At 39.3% G+C, this 17,272-nt stretch overlaps 2 long non-coding RNA genes across 2 annotated transcripts in view; one reads left to right on the top strand and one right to left on the bottom strand.

Annotated features, from left to right (window-relative positions):
* Window positions 1-17,272, bottom strand: part of LOC140337152 (uncharacterized) — a 47,058-nt gene that overhangs the window by 26,187 nt on the left and 3,599 nt on the right. The window contains exon 2 of the long non-coding RNA XR_011921997.1: window positions 615-655. This is a non-coding gene — a long non-coding RNA (uncharacterized lncRNA). The remainder of the gene's footprint in view (window positions 1-614; window positions 656-17,272) is intronic.
* LOC140337151 (uncharacterized) overlaps window positions 1-17,272 on the top strand; it is a 28,756-nt gene that overhangs the window by 8,012 nt on the left and 3,472 nt on the right. The window contains exon 2 of the long non-coding RNA XR_011921996.1: window positions 3,169-3,303. This is a non-coding gene — a long non-coding RNA (uncharacterized lncRNA). The remainder of the gene's footprint in view (window positions 1-3,168; window positions 3,304-17,272) is intronic.

Below are 17,272 nucleotides of genomic sequence, written 5' to 3'. Positions count from 1 at the left end.
TCCATAACAATGGCTCATAAAGTATAAAAGACAACCAGCATTTTCAGAAGGCGGTCATCCATGCAGCACACACGTTTGTCCCATGGCATGTTTCTTTTAGTGTCCCTTTAATTTCTTCCACTTTCTTTTAATTTTTTGCCGACTTGTATTTTTTTTATCATATAAAAATATCTTAACAATAACCAAATCATCTGGTAATATAACAACTTTTGCCGATAGCCAAAAGGCAAGTGGAAGAATCTCCACAAGAAATGTTCTATTACAGAGAGTCATTTAGCATAATACTGTATTTTCATTGAGGCGCTGATGGCCGTGTAGAGAAGCTTAAATGGCAATTAAAGGAAATGCAATTTAGAAGAAAATCTCAGGAAACACTTTACAAGTCAAGAGATGGTTCACGATTAAGTGGGATGAAGTGATCACAAGGAGGACACGTTTTATATATATATATATATATTTTTTTTTTTTTTTGCTACACTGAAATTTCTCTTATCGCTTTCCACTAATGATCAAGGGAAAATTATTCTAAGATAGTTTTTAGAACAGTAATGGGGTTCATTAAAGTGAATCTGTACATATGTCATAGCAGAATGACAGAAGCTGTTAAAACAAACCTTTGGCATCTTCAAACTGTGAAGCAATCCCCTCCAGGGTGCTGAAAATAATAAAAGCATTAGTAACATGATGAAATATAATATGATATAATGTATGTAATATGCAAAATTCAAACAGAGCCTAGACCAGCCTTTCTCAACCTTTTAACATTGCATTAAAAAGCTTCCAGGTCTTAGGGAACCTCTGCTAAAGTAACTACAGTTAGTTCCCGGGTTACATGCGAAATAGGAGCTGTAGGTTTGTTCTTAAGTTGAATTTGTATGTAAGTTGGAACAGGTACATTATTTTAATAAATGCAATTAGGACAGATGTTTGTCTCAACATAATATTGGGCAGCGTGGTGTCAGCTACTGTAAAAAATCCTTACTGTGAGTTAATCACAAACAAAGCAAAAAAAAAAACTTTATGGAGCCTAGACATTCATTACATTCTGGAGCAAGCTGTGCTTTGATATGCATGCAAATTGAAACAACTGCAGAATTTGTCCTGGTCATTAAAGAGTTACAAGATGTTGCAGAAGAGCTCAGTCTCAGCTGTGTTTAGCAAAAGATTTCTTCTGCAAGTCATTCAAACTGGCCCCCTCCCCTATCAAGCTTCTGTCCTGCACAGGAACTAGCAGGGAAGCCCATTCATATCTGGGAGTTGTCTATATGTCGGATGTCCTTAACTCGGGGATTACCTGTATATCCACAGCTCACAGTGTGATGCACTGGGAAGAATACCTCTTGCATTGCTGGCCAATGAGAAGAAAGTCACCCTTACAGATAACCATAAAGATCATTGGTTTCACATAAACTGCCTGAACAGGCACAAATTGATCAAGGAACCCCTAGCAACCTCTGGAGAAACCCTGGCTGAGAAACACTGGTTACTCTCTGGTATAGCTGCCCCATTGCCCTTTACCTTTCATTGTTGGCCAGAGAAGTGGAGGTTTGATCTCTCTACCTATTATGAAGCTGAGGAATAGGCACTGAAATTTACCTAATAATTATTATGATTTCAGGAGTTCAGCTTAAATGAAATCTGAAGATATATGCAGGAACCAAAGAGCAGCTTCTATGTAGTCGAGGAGCCATAGTTCAATATTTCAAAAAGTCAAAGGTAAACTATATATGCAGGTCCAAATAAATATTGCAAAGTTGTCTTCTAACATTGCAGTAATAACCAAAGTCTAGGTCAACCTGCACACTGTATTGGTTAGTCAGTAAGGTTGCCTATCCTTGTAAGGAACCAATAGTGGTAGGCAAACCCAAGTTTGACCTGAAATTTGCTGTTTGTATAATTTATACACCTCTGAGAATATTTAGATTTTATTACCAGATGCATTTGATTTTTCATCAAGTGGATTTTGCATTCCCTAAGATTTGTAAGAGAAAGCAAATACCCACAGACACAGGTCTTAATGGCAGTTACCTGAGTTTCCAAAATTCTCAGGCTCTGTAAAACAGCGTCTCCCTTCCAGGTTTTGCTGGATCACCTAGCTTTACTGATGAGGTGTATATTCTCCAGTCTTGGAGAGCTTTAATAAATCATGCCCAATGAGTACAAGCAGGAATAGAGTAAAGAATAAACAGGCTACAGTTATGCACACTTGAATGCAGGGCATAAGCAGACAAATGTTGATCATGTACAAGATAAATACTCAGCAGTCTATATAAGCTTCCTGAATAAGTTAGGTGTGCACTTCAGAGACTAGCATGTAGTGAAGGCTCAAGGCTGTTACAATCAGCATTTACTTCCTAAATTGAGATTTTGGCTTGGAGATAACACAATTCTGTAAATCCTGGTGCAATTCTTGCCTATTTTCACCAATTTCCAACACAGATATGCCCCTACATCAGCCTCACACCTTGTGGATTTTTTAATAAATTATTATTACACAGACTTTGTATAGAGCCCACATTTTACGCAGCACTGTACAAAGTTCATAGTCAAGTCACTAGCTGTCCCTCAAAGGGGCTCACAATCTAATGCCCCTACCCCATATTTCATTAATACAGTCCTAGGGCAATTTTGGGGGGAAGCCATTTAACCTAACTGCATGTTTTTGGAATGTGGGAGGAAACCGGAGTTCCCGGAGGAAACATAGACAGACACATGGAGAACCTGAAAACTCCATGCAGATAGTGTCCAAGCTGAGATTCAAACCTGGGACCTAACGCTGCAAAGGCCAGAGTGCTAACCACTGAGCCATTGTGCTGTATATTGTATTGTATTGTATTGTATGACATGCCATAAATGTATCCGTTCAGAAGTTGTAACTGAAGTTTATTTTTTTTTTTTCAATTAAATCAAAAGCTTAAAAATCATCTAAACTACACTTTTTTTCATTGCTTTGATGTCTTTCGATGTCAGGTACATTTTCAATATTTGTTTGCTCTATAAACACCACATTTTCATTGTTTCTCTTTTCACCTACTGCACATTACTGTTGTGTTCTGAACATCAGTGGGCTAACAAGTCTATTATGTCTTTGGAGACCTCAGTGGTGTCACGTTGGTGCTGCCATTGCTGCGTCCTACTCTTATTAAAGTTCCTTGACATTTCACGCAGGTGGAAGATCAACTGACTTGGCAGATGGATTCACCTTCTTCTACACTTGTCCCTGCGATGGCTCTGCGTCGCCAGCCTGAGAGCTTATGGAATACTTGAAATTGATTTCTGCGGAGCGATGACATTTCAGCTGAGGTTTGTGAATCTTGTTCTTTTTCGTCATTATTTTTCTTTTGTTGGTTTTTATTTCTTAGGTTGGCCCAGTGCTGTCAGACATTGCAGTAGTTTAAAGACTTACCGTATCATTTATGAGGATTTCATGTTGTGGATTCTGAAAATGACTCTTTTAGGCAGAAACAAAAAACAGTTCTGTGTATGTCTATGCTAATTATAATTACAATAAATCCAAAAATTATAAATACCAACTTCCTACAGACACCCTAGGCCTGCACCTGTAGACCCATCGTCCTCAGTCCCTACATGCTTTTGGTGTGGTCTCACTGATTGTTTTGGACCAGTTCACCTGCAATGTACCATGCACTCCAGTGGAAAAGCGATGACGTTGCATTTATATGTCTGCTTTTCGGGTGCATTCCTTTTAAAGAATTTGTATAGATATGATCCATGTGTACCCCCTATGCCTCTCTACCTGTGAGTTATTTGTAGGCACACCCCTAGAACCACATCTCCCAAAAGCCATTTCCCTTCACACTGTAAATAGGCAAACTCTGTCATCAAGGCATCACCATATTTTGTAAAGCAATCTGAGCATATATGTAAAGCGAGACTGTAAGTGGCGTTTTGCAGTTCAGGAAGCAGGGCTGACTACGCTGGTTGGGATTTCAAAGCAGCAAAGACACTGTGATGTCAGCCTAAACTGGAAGTAGGAGCAGCCTAAACTGGAAGTAGGTATCCTTCCTACCTTCATGATTGCTCCAGGTTTCTGAAATCTGGAAATCCTGCCAGTGTGGGAGTTAAGTCATCCCCGCATGGCCAAAGATCTGCCAGAAATGAAAGAAAATGGCACGCCTGTTGCTTGAACACTGATAAAGGAGCTGACTGGGTTTATTTCTGCTATAAGAATAGCTTTGGCACAGTTGTCATCAGGGATAAATAGTATTTCATGAAAAATGTGCCTCAAATACATCAACAACCCACCACACTGAAAAAGCAACACAGTACTCACAGAGAAAAGTAAACCTAATAAATATAAATTCTAATAGATATAAACCTTCACTGAATGACATTTGGTTTGCTAAATTTCTGTGTACAACTGCTATGTTGTTATTCCGTAAAATATTGTTTTTAACCTTTTGTTAATCCTTTGTTGCACATCTGTGTACAGTATGTGTGTTTGGCTTCAGTATCAGCTTCTTTCAATCTCTGAGTAGCAGTGTCAAGCTAATAGAATAAGGAAGCAAAGTGAGAAGAGAGATAAGCTCATCAGTCTGCTGCTTATTCTTTCACTGTTAAGCCACAGGCAGGGGGTGAAGTGAAGCACCAGCAGAGAAAACAATAGGTCTCCTGCTCCACCAGATAGGGTTGTGCTTGTGTGGCAGGGCTGTATAAATCTCAGGACAGAAATGGTCGGTACGTCAGCTCCAATATATGCGTTTTTCATCTATGTATTTAACTGTTTTCTTGGAGTTCAGCTTTTGCAGTTTATTTCTCCTTTAAAACTGTTTTATTTTGGTTCTCAATCCCCAATTATCTTAAAAGGCCATCAACAGCACTATTAGTTTTCTGCAGAACTTCATCAGATCCCAGCATGACCCCACATTATGATCTCCATAAATGAAAAAAAAAAAAGGCGCCCTCACAGTAGGTGACGTGTATCTGCTGATTGCATTACGACCCGTTTTCGTGGCTGCTGTAATATTATTCAAGGATGTTCTAGCTGCATCGTTATCGAAGGTTTATGTAAATACTAAGCCGGTTTATTAGTTTTTATTTTCAGTCTTACCCACGGGGAGAAGGACCAGGAAGGAACAAGGTCTCCCGAGACCGAATCATCAAACACAGGTTGCAGCAGAAGCTGACTTGACATTTCTGCAGAAGCCAAATAAGAACCATTACTGGCCAGGGGATTGTGGGACAGCTGGGCCCATCTTAAGCTAGGAAATCACAAAATTAACTGGGGACCAGACATTTTGTTTATTAAACTGCCCTTTTCTGCACACTGGCAGGCTTTGTTCTGTCTTCTAATAGTCAGCTGTGACAACATCGCCTAACATGATGACAGGTATTAATAATTTCCATTGTGTGATAAATGTGTGACTATTCTTTTTATCACTGCATGGGTTTATTCATGAGTTTAAACTAAACACGCTTACCATTAATATTCTGTATTCATAAAAAGGAACTTTAATAAGTCAGTGGGTTTGAGAATAGAGGTGGGACAGGGAGGAGCCAAAAGCACCACACCAAAATGTTTATAATGGTCACAGTATGTACCAAAAGTTGATTGTTGTGCACACCACAACGATTTTTAAGGCTAACAATAGCAAAGAAAGGTGAGGTAAAGAATGCCCTTATGGTGGTAGTTCAGAAAGAAAGAATAGAAGAAAGTGCCACTGCACTGGTGTCAGTGAATTGTGGAACTTTTTTGGGGTAAGAGGAGAAGTCTGGAGCAGAGCTGATTCACATTCCTGGTTTACTCACAGTTCTGGCCTCCTCATTTTAGAACCACCCTAGGAATGAAGGAAACCTCTTCTCTTTTTTTTCTGTGCGTTTGGTATGTTACCTGACAAATGAAGGCAAAAAGAAGGACAATTCATCTTTACTACGTGCTACATACACGTGCAATAATTATCGTTGGAAAATGAATTAACGATTTCAACGACAGATCAAAGATGGTTCACAATTATTTTGAACGATCGTATAGTGCACGATGCTGTACATGCTTTAACGATATGATTGTTCAAAGATAATCCGCCAATAATGTACACACACTAGATACGATCATTTGAATCATGCAGGAAGTGACTTGTACCGGAGGAAGTGTACCACGGAACCATCCACAATCACTGAACGACTGTACACACAATAGATCAGATCCGCCGGCATGGTCGTTCATTTTTCCAGCGACATTCCTCCTTCATGGTTGTCGTTCACTTTTTTTTGTTAACAAATATCAGACGATCGATTGTTAGTTGTTCATTTCCAATGATAATTATTGCACATGTGTATGTAGCCTTGCTTTTCTCACCCCTCAACCTGCTCTATTCTGCCCACACTATGCTGTCCTATACAGCAGGGATCTGCAGATTGGAGGAAAATGTCCAAGCAGTTAGTAGCCCGTGGCTTAATCAAGCATCCCAAGATGAAAGCCAGAAAGCTATCAGGTATGTTTATATTTGACCCAGAGGGGGAACACTTTTTGATATGGGCATCCTATTGACTGGAAACCCAGAAAAAAATATTCCAATGAGATTGTAGCCAGAAAAGAACATAAGAGCAATCCTAATAATGAACTCTAAGCAGATATTTACAATAATAGATTTATTTGTTGTAAACGTGAGCAGTGTAAGTACCTGGATTTAATTGAAATCTGTTTCTCAAAGTTCTTGTACACTAGAGCTCACAATTGGAGTGGCAGAAGCAGTACAGAGAGCCAGTCAGTTAATGTGCTGAGAAGCCGCATGTTGCATGTGGAAGAGAAAGCAGAATGAAAGAAAGTTGAACTAGCTCTTCTGCTGCTCCTTTTCTGTTTAGTCACAGGCTGGGGGTAGGCCATGCCATCCTTAGGTTAATGATGGTAGCTGTCAAAGACAGATAATAACTCCAGATGTATGTACAGGTAGTCCCCGGGTTAAGGACATCCGACATAGGGATGACTCCTAGATACAAATGGGGCTTCCCTGCTGCTTGTGTGCAGGACGGAGGCTTGGAGGGGGAAGGGGGGCGGTTTGCATGAGTTGCAGAAGAAATCTTTTGCTAAACAGAGCTAAGGTTGTGATCTTAAGAGAGGTGTAGCCTTTTGTAACTCTTGACCAAGACAAACTCTGCAGTTGTTTCTTTTTGCATATCAAAGCACATCTTGCTCCAGAAGTTTGAATGAATGTCTAGCCTCCATAAAGATTTTTTTTTTGCTTTGTTTGTGATTAACTCCCAGTGAGGATTTTATACAGAAACTGACACCATGCTGCCTAATATTATGTTGAGACAAACATCTGTTCTAATTGAATTTATTAAAATAATGTACCTGTTCTGACTTGCATACAAATTCAGCTTAAGAACAAACCTACAGCTCCTATCTCGTATGTAACCTGAGCACTACCTGTAATTCTTTTATTGATCTGATTATGTTTATTTTGTTATTTTTGGCTAAAGTTTTGCTTTACTTTACCCTACGTACTTCATTTTACATGGCTTTTTTTTTCATTTCAAGGAACCATACTCTATATGCTGTTTAAAGAAATACATTGTGAAAAAAACATATTTACAGCGACTGTCTCGGGCCGGGACTCTATTAATTTATCACTTCGCATGCAGGCATAAAAACAAATTGTCTTAGGACTCGGGTAACAATTAAAAATCGCAAAGGCAAATTGTTTGTGTCCATTAAAACCTGCTGAGATTGTCAACTGGATATGGCAATCTTCAAAGAGAAAATGAAAACTATTGATTTTATCCTGCCAGATTGTGAATATCAAAGACCTAATTTGTGTTTGTGTTTACTAGTCTGTTATCCCTGGAGGTCGCCATGTATATATCCAGGACAAACAATTGTCGCCCCTCGCAATGCATTCCGGGAATAAAAGAAAGAAAAAAAGCAGGTAAAATAGGCCCATTAATAATCGCAAAAACTCACACTCGCTCTACGGACGCGCTGTAAATGTCAAAGCCGTAATGAATCTAGTATTTATATTTACATATTGCTTTGTTTTCCCCCCTTAAAAAAATATATACAACTAATTAATATTTGTTTTCTCCAATGCAAATGTGGTTGTTAATTTTATAAATGTGTGTGTCACTTTAAGGCAAAAAAAATGTGCAGAATTTATGCTCTTAATTAAGGACATATTAAAGTATAATGCTAATTACTGTAATATATTTGCATCCCAAGTTGTGAGGCTTTTGGACGGCTCTTGGATTGTTAGGGAGCACAGCCAAAACTTTGCCGTTCCCAGAATTCTTTATTCTGTTATATGGCTTTTGATTGTGGCCGTTACCTATTCCATGTTGTATCGTTACTGGCAGCTGGTTGGCTGTATGAGTTGAGGTTTTGATATTTTTGTGCCAAAAGGTCTTCTTGAAGCGGAACTCCAAGCAGTTGTAAAGAATACAAATGAATGCAGCTCTGTATTCATTAATACAGTCTTACATTTATTTTTTACATGCCAGCTGTGTGCAAATAGCTGAGATTGACTTGGTATTAGCCTCTTGCAGTCTCTGATCTCAGCAGATCTTCTGCTGCTTCTTCACTCCCCTGGCCTCGGAAGTCATTTAGTTGTGTTGCAGTGATTCAAAGACTCTGGTAGGAGTAGAAAGCAGAGTAACTGAAAGAAGCTCATCAGTTTTTCACTGTCCAGTCACAGGATGATGGGGGTGGGGGGGTGGGGGGGGGACAAAACTCGTGTTACTTAACTTTATCAGAGCATAATAAGATTTCCTTCTTTGCCAGACAGGGCTGTGCTGTGTGTCAGAGTTCTGTAAATCTCAGTACTGTAAGGACAGAAATACAAATCCTTTGTGTATATATATGTATTTTCCTGGAGTTCTGTATTGAGGCACTGGTTCAGGCCTGCCTCTGGACCAAACAATACTGCGCATATCCTGGCAGCTGGCACCTTGCTTTGGTCACTTGAACTTTTAACAGTTGTCAGCAATGAGCAGTACTGGTACCTTTCTCTGTCACCCCCATTCATTCCTTATGGAGCTAAATGTAGCATTCTCCCAGAGGCAGCGGTACCATGGCATGGGGAAGTAGTAAACCCACTGCAACCTCATGGCCAGTATGAACATTACATAAAGGGAAAAATTTTGATACAATTGATTATTCATTTCTTGCTGCATTATTGTTATTATAATATTACGCAGCGCTGGACTTTAAATAGGGGCTGCAAATGACAGACAGATACAGACAGTGGCACAGGAGGAGGAGAGGACCCTGTTCAGAAGAGCTTACAATCTAAGAGGTGAGGGAAGTAGCTGCATTACATTTTATTATTGTATTACCTTTACAGATTTACTGATTCTATCTATTGCTATTTGAATTTTGCTGCAATCACAGAAAAGCTTTATGTACAATCAGTTTTATCTGACTAAAAGATTAGCTATGAGTAAGGCTGGGTACACAGGTAACATTTTTGTGATCTTTCATGATCGTTTCCACTGGCACATGGATGTACAAACAGTACACACACAGTGCTATTCTGTTCAATAGAGAGTAGAGGGGGTATAGTGGTCATTCATGAATATTGTTCATGGATCCATCCTGATGAATCCATAAACAACATTGGGCAACCGCTATACACGTCAGATTCTTGTCCGAGAGGAACATGTGTATCAGTCACCCAGCATCGTTCATTATCATATAATGTTTGTATATAGCTTTGGGGACAGAAATCCACAACCACCATGAAGCAATGTTATGCAGAAAGCACTCTTAACTCATTTACACTTTTTCACATTTTTAACTTCCACCTTTTGAATACCAGTGCAATTTTCAGGTGCAGGGGGGCTGTTAATGCAATGCTGCACACCTGCTCCAGCCTGTCCCTGACAGTCCTCTTGCACTATTGTCATTGCTGCAGATCCCTCTTTTGGATCCTGAGAGGACCCTGCACCTGGACAGCCAATAGAAATGTCCATGAGATTCAGGCTGTTCTGAGAAGACTCAGTCATGTGACCACGGCTTTACACAATTTATTTTGTAATGCAGCAATCAATTAAAGGGGATGTGGGGAAGAAAAGTGTGGACCCATAGATCAGCTTTAGGAAATTTAAACACACAGCTGGGAGTGAAACTCAAAAAAGTCACTATTCATATTCTTCCCTTCCTTGTCACTGGAATGTGATAGATTTCTAAAGGCAAGATATACATGAGACCCAGAACACACAGGATCGTCCATGGAAAGTGAGCGGCAGCTATAGAAGGGTTAAACTGAAGGGAAAATGATGAATACCCCTGGAAAGCAATAAATACACAAAGCGGCCTCACCTCTGAACTCTGGAGCCTGTGTGAAGGTCAGAGATTATAGAGGCCATAATTGTGATTTATGCCTGCCCGTCTCTCTGTAACATACACACGCAGACCTTCTTTGTCTCATCTCAGAGATTTTATTATTATTTTTTTTTATGTTTCATGGAGAAAGTCATGTTAATTAATCCGGTTCTCATACCAATCGGGCCTATTTTTTTTAGGGGCTCATAGCTGAAATCACAATCGCAGACTTCTTATCCATCAATCATATGGAAAGAGAGACACAGAAATCCTCTGGATTGTCCCATGAATTCTATCTATCTATCTATCTATCTATCTATCTATCTATCTATCTATCTATCTATCTATCTATCCTATCCTATCCTATCCAGCTAGCTATCTATCTACTGTAATCTATCTATCTTGAATCTCCACACAGTAAAATTAATTTACTAAAGGAATGTAGGCTCTTCACTTACCAATCACTTGCAAGGGATAATTCACTTACCTTAGTGAATGTGGTGATAGTTCACTTTGCCCATGATACCCAATCATGTGCAAGCAATCTAAAAAAAACAGAATTTTTCCTTGCACATGATTTTTTGGTTGAAGTCAGCAGAGCTGCATCTCATTTACTAAGCTATGTGACATATCCCTTTCAACGACATCAATTATTTTGCTATGTGAACAATCTATATTTCTTTAGCAAATCAACCCTATTATAACTATGTACAATATATTTTGTCTGTCTGTGTCTCTTACTTTTTGTAATGCAGATTTGGAATTGTACAGATATTCATTTCACTTCTTATTCCAGCTCAGACACTCTGTGATAATAATCGTCCCATCACAATTTTATGACATCACAATACCCGGCTGTGAATGGGATGTCTTTTCATGTTCTGCCTGAGTACAATTACATTACATTTATTACTTTTTCTCTATGGGAAATAAATGTCATTTTTTTTAAGGATGACACCCCCCAGCTGAGTGTCTGTGTCACCTCTCTGATTCTTGCGTCCCTTCTAAGAGCTAATAATCTGTCAGCTCCCATGCGGCGCAGACTCTTCTACAGCTCTGTACGGAAGCACCTGGAGCGTAGAAGACAATAAATTCCCAGCATGGAGATTGTGGAACATCTGAGTGCCAACCTGATGTGTATTAATAAACTATTTTATAGGAAGCTACATTTGAAACTCATTTTGCAAGTAAAAAGTTTTACATTCAAAGGATCATTGAAACAAAAAAAGTTACTTTGTATGGAAAAGTTACATACGAGACAGTATGAGATGTGTTGATGAATAGAAAGGTTTCCGAACTTGTACCATAAGCTATGCTTTTGTTTTGCTGCCTGTTATTACTGCCATTGCCGGATCAGCTACTTTAAATCAGAATGCTAATTTTCACCTGACCAAAACGCTAGGCAACTTGTCAGCAGAAGCAGAAATAAACCCCTCTTCCAGTGTGCACAGATACATGAGTTGTCAAATTGCCCGCACCAGCACTGTAATGGTCATTTTCCCCCCGGGAATGCAAAAAGACAGGAGAGAACATTTATGTGATGTGAACATTCAGCACTCTAAATACTAGGGACTGTAGCAGGTAGATCCCTATATCAGGCTCCTTACAAAATAGAAGAAGCTAGAGGATTAGTTATTTTGTTTAACTTATTCCATAATGTAGTGCTTGGGCTTGAGTGGCGAATTATGGGGCACAAACACTTTCATGTGGGAAAGATTGACATCAGACCTATGTATGTACTCTGACACTATTCAACATGGAGCTTACACAGGGTTCAACTAATGGCTCTAATGGAGGAAAGGAGCGATGGGGCTTTCAAGAGAACCTGTCAGTTTCTCCTTTTAGGACAACGTAAAAGAGTCCCCATAGAAAGAGAAGAGACAAGCAAGAGTTATTCCATCATCCTTCTCCCATGATGAAATGCTTGGGCCTATGTGGCAAATTCCTGGGCCCAAACACTGAAAGAGAGGTTCATGACATCAACTGCTTGTAAGCTCGGACACTATTCAACATGGAGCTTACACTACAGGGTTCAAGTAATGGTTGCAGTGTAGTAATAGGAAAGCATGACAGTGTTGAGTAACATTAAAACAAGGGTTAGCTTCCAAGAGAACCTGCCATTTTCCCTTTCTATGCAAAGTGCAAAGTCCCTTTAACCTCCTAATATTTTGTTTTCTACTTTAAAGATTACACAGACAAATATGATAAATGAGAGGCACCCCCTGAAAATATTTTCTTCTCATGGCCTCCAGCATTCATTGCCTTTGTGCAATCCAAGGCCTTGACACACTTCAATACTGAGCTCCTTGCAGCTTCTTCTGTCCTTTTTCTGCTAGCTGACACATTGAGACTCAGTTGGTGCACAGAAGTGTGTAGCCTCAGGGCCAGGGAGGCAGATGTGCTGTGCATGCCCATAAAGAAGCCAGTTATAATAACACATGCACATTCTGGGCCCATCCATCATAACATGACAACACTTAGACACAGACACCTTCTTGTGATATTACCAGCAGGACTGGCAGAGTCCGGAGGGAGCTATAATGAAACAGCACTGATCTCCTCAATGAAATGTGTTTCTTTGCTGCAAGGCGTTTTTCCTGGATAACTGGCACAAAACACCAAACAATCTGAGTATACACGATAGGTACAGACAGGGAGATTGATGGATTGGTAATGAACTTGTATAAAAGCTACATGACAGATCAAAAATAGAACAGATATACATGTATAGCTGGATAGATACAGATGTATAGATAGATAGATATTTATACATAGAACTACACATACTGGAGATCTGTCAAGTTTGATAGAATAGTACAACTTATTTCTTGTAAAATGTATTTCTTTGTTGTAAGCTTTGTCAAATGATTTTTAACTATAATACTACAAAATAACATTCTAGTGGATGTATACAAAGTATGGCTAGGAAACCCAGCTTTTGCAGATACATAAATTCCCAATGAATTTGCATTCTGCATGTGGGTAAAAGCTCCTTAAAGCCCATCTCCAGGCAAAATTTGCCCTCAAAGAAGGACCCCTCCTTCCAAAAACAGAAGAGAACTCAGGAACTTTAGCATCATGTGACCTTGGTTTTTGGGGAGCAAAAAGAGGCATTTTGATTCTTTTTCTTATGCCAATGATTAGTTAGCAAGGCACCCTCTGTCACTGTTTCCTACCACTGTTCTAAAAATTCTAGTTTTCTGCCTATCCCCTCCTATTGCATGTTGCTTCCCCACCACTTAGATTGTAAGCTCTTCAGGGCAGGGTCTTCGCCTCCTCTTATGTCACTGTCTGTGTCCGTCTGTCATTTGCAACCCCTATTTAATGTACTGCGCTGTGTAATATGTTGGCGCTATATAAATACTGTTTATTAATAATGTTAATATTATTAATAATAATAATAATAATAATAGGGGGTTCCTGAATGTCTTTTGGTTACTGGGCCCCTGATCCAGAACAGATCAAGGCTACATACACACATACGAATTTTGTCGCTCAAACCAATCTTTTATGATAGCTTCCAGTGACAGATGAATGAATGAGCACTGTACACACCGGACTAATGAGTGGCTCTGTTGACATGCATACAGTCGTTCACGATCATCAATGTCAGGTTACTGCTGTATCTATGTCAGATTCTCACAGAAGATGAGCAGGACCGTTTGTCCTACACAGCGAATATGTAATGTGTGTATGCAACCTTACAGCTAGTAAAGTTTGAATCTTCCACCTGTATGTTTGCCCTAAACTAATGACGCACAACGTGGTGAAACCAGAGGTTGGGCATGTCAGCTAGGTACCTATAACAGAAAGGGTCTGGAATGGAAACAAAATATTTCTTCAAGGCAGGTTTCTTTTTAAAGGCACATTTTTTTCAATACAAACCTCAGCAATCTCACAATTAAAATCCGCCGCCTTCTCCCTATTGCAGAAAAGTGTAAATTACGTTTTATTGGACACCTTGCTTTAAACGATCCTTCGTTATTAATAAAGATGCAGCTGCCGGACCGGTAATGATGGCTGAGCTGTGATTTAATCTGCCTTTGTTCACCTGAAATATGTAATATGTGAGGGATTTGATCTGTGCATTCCTGGAGTCTTTAATTAAATGTTTTCCCGCGGGTCCCTCGCTCAGCGCAGTGCGTTATTTGGCTGCCGCCTGCCTCCGCCATTCTGCAAACATGTTTGGCTTATTGGATGGCGGCTCCTCAGGGAGTAATATGAGCGTGGCAGCAGGATGCCTGGGATAACTTTTTTTTATTTCAATGTGAAAACTGTTTTTGTTTAGCGGGATTCTTGCAAGTTAATTCAGCGCACAGGTGCGGTTGGAGCCGACCCCACAAACACTGGATTCTGTGCCAGAGGTATGGGGCCACAAAAGCCTCGATGAGACCATGTCATAGGATGGAGAACAAAAGGGATGTAATGAACACTACAATCCTCGACAATAGTCTTATTAATGATATACTATAGATTTTTTTTAAAGCAGAGCACCTGCCAAATGCCAATGAACCTCCCAAAAATTCAATCTCAAGCAACTGTGGTGATTACTCCTGTACCAACACAAGATTGGCCAAATGGCTGGTGCACTTTCCAACTTAGACATTTACTGAGAGTATATTATTTCTTGAAAAACCATTCCAGCTGCCTCCTATTGGAAAATGTTTTTTCGACCATTTCACTATAGCTATGTACCTCCCTTAAAAGCTCACCATATGGGTCTATCCACCACAGACAATCGTCCTAAATGTAATATTGCTGGAGCTGATCCCTATCATAAGTTTTGGTTCTGCAAATTGATTTGTATTTTCTGGAGATGGGTAGTTTGTTTGTACACATCTACTAATATTCCATATTCACATGAATGGACAGTGTCAGTATCACTGGACTAGATGGTGTCCGATACTCATGAGGAGCCAGACACCTGGCCCTAATACTATTGGCTTTTGGTAGGAAGACAATACTTCACAAATTGTTATCATTTATCCCACCAAATATGCCCTTGTTTCTAACCAAATTACATTTTTTTCAATGGAATATAATAATAGAATCAAATAAAACCTTTCTAAAGAGCCGATGACATAACATAATGTTTTTTGAGACCTGGGAAAGCTTTATATCCACAATAAATCCCACCACGAAACAACATCTCCAAAAATGCTTTAAGCATATCACATGGTATCTATATAGGATGGTGGAGAAAGATCCCCCATATCTGGTAGTCCCCGGGTTACATACAAGATGGGGACTGTAGTTTTGTTCTTAAGTTGAATTTGTATATAAGTCAGAACAGGTACATTATTTTAATAAATGCAATTAGGACAGATGTTTGTCTCAACATATTATTAGGCTGCATGGTGTCAGTTACTGTATAAAATCTTCACTGTGAGTTAATCACAAACAAAGCAAACAAACAAAGGAAAAAAAAACTTTATGGAGCCTAAATATTCATTAACTTCTGGAGCAAGCTGTGCTTTAATATGCAAAAAGAAACAACTGCAGAGTTTGACTTGGTCATTAAAGAGTTACAAGAAGTTAAGAAAAGCAAAAGACTTCTTCTGCAAGTCATGCGAACCGCCCCCTCCCCCCAACAAGTATCTGTCCTGCATAGGTTCGTATCTAGAAGTCGTCTGTATGTCGGATGTCCTTAACTTGAGGACAACCTGTAATTTGTTAACACCACCTTCTGCCTATTTGTTCTTTATTATTATTTACTTATTTATTTCTTATTTATCTTTGAGCAGCAATGGTTATTAGGTTAGGTTATTTTCCCCTTTGCCACCACCAGTTGAGGATTTTTCTTTATATGGCATTACAGTGTAAAGAAGACAACCATTTAATGCAACCATTTAGTGGTGAGTTCACTTCTCTGTCATGCTGCTCTCTTATATCTAGTAATGGTGTGTCACATTCAACTGGATTTGTTCTTAAAATATTAAAGATGTGTCACAGCTTTCCAAGCCACTTCATCAGTTCTACTAGTGTAGGAAATAACCCCACCATTTCAATCCACACAGCACAAACACATTATTCCAATCACCATGGCTTATGTTGATAGTTCAAGACCTGGAAATGTGGAATTTGTTGAACCACCCTATTCTATTTACATAATCATAAAATTGATGCAAAGTATGACTTAGGTATGTTAGTGTTTGGTTGTATTAGTGCATCGAGGTGCCATTCAAAATGACACTGCAGTACATGCATTGGCTTGCGTTTTGTTAATGCATGTTACCACAATGCATTAGTGTTATTAGAACATAATACTAGCATCTTCTGTCATGTGACAGGGTTTTGTTTGGAAGGAGGCTTGAATCTGTAAGTGTACTTTCTCAGAAAATTCTCTATGCACCCCCTAACTTTCCTCTGCCAAATTCAACAAATGCTGCAATTCTTTTCTATAGCGCTGTTAAGTATGGTACAACCATTCTATATTGTATAAACTGCTGGACTGTTTTATTCTTTAATATGTATCATCAAGGTAGCAAGTAAAGTCTCCATTACTGTAAAATCAATTGACCTTCTCGTATAATTAAGCACGGAATCAGTGCATTTATTTCAGCAAAGAGAAACAAATGACGGTTTATTGCTGATAATTTGCAGACTCCGCCGGGTGCAATAATCCTGATGAGCCGCCGACATGCTGACAACTATATTCGACAAAGTCCCTTTCGTGCAAGAATGTAATTGACCGCATGTGAAGTATAGTTAGGCCTTCTTTATAGTCTTTTCAATGACGTTTAGTTATACATGTAGCTGATCTTTTTCTCAATGCTGACCTGTCATGCTGTCCCATTATGCACTGTGTCTTTGGTGGCCATCTTGGTAGAGGCAGAGCTTTGCCTTTTAAAAAGTAGAACAGTGAGCAGCACAGCAGTGGCATCCCCAAATCTGACATAAAATCTCCAGAGACTAGCAGTCAAAGGCAGCATTGCCAGCTCAGATCAAACTAAGTTACATTTACTGTGGTCTCAGACAAAAGGCTGAGGGTCAACT

This window comes from Pyxicephalus adspersus, chromosome 8 (genome assembly GCF_032062135.1).
Source record: "Pyxicephalus adspersus chromosome 8, UCB_Pads_2.0, whole genome shotgun sequence".
NCBI lineage: Eukaryota > Metazoa > Chordata > Amphibia > Anura > Pyxicephalidae > Pyxicephalus > Pyxicephalus adspersus.
Note: the sequence above shows the minus strand (reverse complement) of the source record. Positions and strands in the feature narration are given on the sequence as shown.